This window comes from Sorex araneus, chromosome 9, assembly GCF_027595985.1.
Source record: "Sorex araneus isolate mSorAra2 chromosome 9, mSorAra2.pri, whole genome shotgun sequence".
Classification (NCBI taxonomy): domain Eukaryota; kingdom Metazoa; phylum Chordata; class Mammalia; order Eulipotyphla; family Soricidae; genus Sorex; species Sorex araneus.
In genome coordinates, this window is record NC_073310.1 from 13,910,699 (window position 1) to 13,915,105 (window position 4,407).

Here is a 4,407-nt window from a genome sequence, read left to right on the forward strand (position 1 = left end):
TAGAGAGAGAGTGTGTGTACCATAAATGAGGCTGACCAAGGCACCTTCTCTCACACCACTCCTTGCTTCGACACACATTCTTCTACCACGAGTCACAGAAGAACTATTGGCTAGTGTTTACTGTTCATGTACTATGTACTGCATACTGTGCTTGGCATTTTTCCGGGTGCAATTTTACAGAAACTCCTGAGAGATCAAATGTAGTCATTAACATGCCTTACGAGGTCAACCCATGTGTACAAAATCATCTAGGCAATATTGAGATCAAGAACTCTAGGATTCATGATTTTCCTCACGTTTTGGTCCCTGGGTCTCTAAGCATCGTTTTATGCCCAGAGTGAGGTTGTACCCGCGGTAGAGTGTGAGCACTGCCTCTATTTCAGTTTCCACAGTGAGGTAGGAAAGGCGCCCTCGCCCCCTGTGGGTGAGAAGGCCATCTGGCTCAGCCTCTGTGGACAGTAAGATGGAAATCTTTCAAAACATAGGAATAGAACTACCGTATGTACTGTATGCATCTGTCCCCCAAACACAAAAACATTCATTTGAAACACTATCTGCACACCTGCATTCAGCACAGCACTTAGTACACTAGCCAATACACAGAAACAACGCAAGTGCCCAACTTTGGATGAGTGAATCAGAAAGTTGTGGTGTATAACACAATGGAATACTATATTATACAATACTGTATATGAATATAGTATATATAAATATGCTATATATAATACATATTACTGTATAGGTACACAGTGGAATACTATGCAGCCCTAAGAAAGAATAAAACCGTGCGATTTGCAGCCACATGACTGGAACCCTAGGATCTCCTGCTGAGTGAAGCCAGTTAGGAAGAAAGGGACAGACACAGGAAGACCGCTCATAGGAGGGACTCAAAGATACACAGCACCGTAACAACAAAGGGACGAAGGAGAACTGGTCCACACAATTGTGTGTTAGGGTGGGGATGAAAGGGAGGTGTGCTGGGGCCCTTGGGGGAGGGAGGTGACCACACTGGTGACGGGCCTGGTGTTGGAATCGTGTGCATGAGAAGCCATCTCTACCAGTATTATAAATCACAGGACCTCACATTTTTCAAAGTGGGGCCCTGAGCAATAGTACAGCAGGGAAGGCATTTTCCTTGGCCCTGGCCAATCTGGGTTTGATCCCTGGCACCCCATATGGTCCCCGAAGCCTGCCTGGAGTAATCCTTGAGCACAGAGCCAGGCGTAACCCCTGAGCATTGCCAGGTGTAGCCCCCCCAAACAAGCAAAACCCATATAAATGAATAAAATAAAAAATATACATATATTTTTTAATTTCCCCATAGGGATAGACTCCAGGCCCTAGTCCAAATGTGCCTCCAGCCTTAGAATCCCTCTGGTGTGGCCGGTCATCAGCCAGGATTTGAGCCCAAGGCTGTGTGTACACACCCAGGCGTCCTGGGTCCTAGAATTCCTGTACAGGTCCCACCAGTAGAGTGTCCCTGGGGATCCCATCTCTTCACCATCGTTGTCTCCCGCTGGCCGTTGTCTCCGTCTGAGAGGTTATTCGGGCCAGTCTCTAGGAAGAGGCTTGGCTGACTCCTGACTCTGCCCCTGTTTGAGTCGGGATCTTGAGCTCTTTATTCAGACCTCGAGGCCTGGTATTTTCTTGGGCAGTAGTGGGCTGTGAGAGAGGAGTGCTAGCACTCAGCCCACCCACAGAATCATGAGAACAAGACTGAGTGTACCCTTTGTCCAGATGCAGAAACTGAGGCTTGCCAAGACCAACAGATGGAGAAATGAAGGAGCCGGTTCTGGGGTGCAGAGCTCCCAGCCCAAAGCGAGTCTCGAGACAGCCCCTTTCTAGTCTGACTGTTTGGGGGTGAGGCTAAAAGGGAAGATGAAACCCTGGCCAGGACTCAGGCAACACCCCCCACCTGCCCTCAGGTGTTCAGACCCCACCGTCATCATCATCAGCTCTGACCTATGCGGGCTCCCTCGGGGTGGGTGGGGCTGGGGGGCGTTCCCCCAGGGCCCAGACTGCTCGGCTGTCTTTAAGGAAACCCAATTTCATGCCTACTGACTCGAGTGACTTTCATCAAATTACCAGACACGGGAAGCCACGGGATAGATTGAAGCACGTCCTTCCCGCCCCGGACAGGTAAGGGAAATGGCTCCTGCCGCCTGGGGCTCAGCCCGGGTAGGGGCGCAATGGCTGCCCAGGAGGGGTGGGAGGAGGGAGGGGGTGTTCTCTGGGGCCAGGGGTCGACCCCATTGTCAGAGCGGGGTCTTCTTGCCCTTCCACCCCATCCCCCACCCAGACAGCTGCCGAGTCTCCCGCACACCTCATCCCTCCACCCCAGGCCCCAGCGGTGAGACCCAGGGCCGGAAATGTGTTCAAACTCCAGAGTTGGTAGCAAGGCCCCCGGGGGCTGGGTGGGTGCAGAGACAGAGCAGGGAGCTCTCAGAGCCACAGTCCGGGGCCTGGAATGGACGTACCAGGAGGGCAGGAGCAAGGGAGCAGAGAAGCAAGGAGAAGTGAGGTACTAGGTACATCAAAGGTGGGGTGGAAGGCCCAGGAGGAGCCCCAGGGGCTGGGGTCCCAGAGGTGTGGGAGTGGTGTGGAGAATAGTTTGAGGGGTGCAGAGAAGTCGTTGAGGAAAGGCCTAGGGGGAGAGGAGCCACCAGACTTGTGCGTGGCAGGGGTTGGGGGAGCCGGAGGCAGCCTCTGAACAGAGCATCTGCCAGTGCAAAGGCCCTGTGGTCGGAGCTTGTCCATCTACCCAGGAGGGCCAAGGATGGGGCGAGGTGATCCAGACACAGCGATGAGGAGAGCCAGGTGATGAAAAACGGTATCAAGATGTTGACTTTGGGGGCTGTGGAGAACACGGGACTACAGTGCTTGCCTTGCAGGTGGCTGATTCCATTGATACTCCCGTGGCCGCGTGTGACCCCAAAGCCTGGAGCACTCCCTGAGTGGCCGGCTGCCCCCAGCTCTGCAGGGTCCAAGCAGCACCGTGTCCTGGGCCCCCACATCAGCCTGGGCCCGGAGGGCTGAGAGTCGCCGGGAGCTGCCCGAGTATGACATGTGGGCCTGCCCCTCACACAACCCAAGGCTGACCTTCATTCAGGGAGGGAGCTGGACGCGTTTGAGTATTTTGCAGGGGGGGGGCACACTGGGCAGTGCTCAGGGGTGACTGCTGGCTCTGTGCTCAGGAATCACTCCTGGCAGTGCTCAGGGGACCAGATGGGATGCTGGGGATCATCGAACCTTTGCAAGGGCACAGCGTGGCGAGTGCCCTACCCGCTGTCCTATCGCTCTGGCCCCCGGAAGCCTTTTAAGGGCCACCGACATGCCCCTACGCTCAGCCAGATGCAGCTCTGCCTCCCCTGGGGCCCAGACCCTGGGATGCGGATGACCCGCCCAACAGCTGGGGAGCACCGTCCAGCGTGCTATCTCGGCCCCACCCTGAGCGTGCAGAGAAGGACGGACATGAGCCCCCTGTGTGATAACAGGGAGGTGAAAGGTCCAGTGTTGGGTGACCCCGGGGGCCCCGTCTGCAAGGATCAGAACCAGGAGGGCACTGTGAGTTGGTGCCTCCCCCAGCAGGGGCCAGGGGGGCTCCAGTTCACCTGGGACGCTTCTGAGCCTTCACTGCCTCATCTGGACTAACGGGGAGGCTGGCGGTGCTGGTTTCACCGTCGTCCCAAGGCGAGGACGGCCCAAGAGTGACTGCGGTCACGCACGAGGTCTGTGCCTTTTCCTTGCCCCGCGCCACCCCCCCACCCCGAGCCCGGCCGCCCCAGCCCGGCAGCCAAAGGAGATTCCTCTGGAAGGGTCGTTCTGGGGAGCCCAGCGGAGCCATTCTGCTCAGCCGAGTGGGGAATATTTACATCTCCTTCTCCAAAGGCAAAAAAGATTTCCTCGAGATGCCGGAGCACTTCCCCGCAGCCCCCAGGCTGTCTTGTAAATACATAGACATGAGTGCTAATGAAGGCCCCATTTGTCCAGCAGAGCAGAACCGAGGGGCGGGGAGGCTGTAAATATCAGACCTGCACCTCCCCCCCCAACATACACACACACACACACACACACACACATACACACCCTGCTTCCACAGCCGGAAATTGCTTGCACTCCAGCTCCTGTTCTTTCCAGACACCTGCTCCCGGATTCATTCATGAATTCATTTGACAAATATTCGCCGAGTGCCTATGGTGTGCTGGGCACTGGGTGAGGTGCTGGCACCAAGCAGGAGTGAGACGACGGACAGGTTATAGTTGTACCCCCCCTCCTTCTGACTCTCGAGTATGCCCCGTGTGCCAGGGAAGGAAAAAAGGCACAGTGGCATCACGAACCAGTCCCGGGTAAGAGAGATGGCACAGCGGGTAAGGTGGTTGGCTTGTACACAGCTGACCCTCAGGTTCT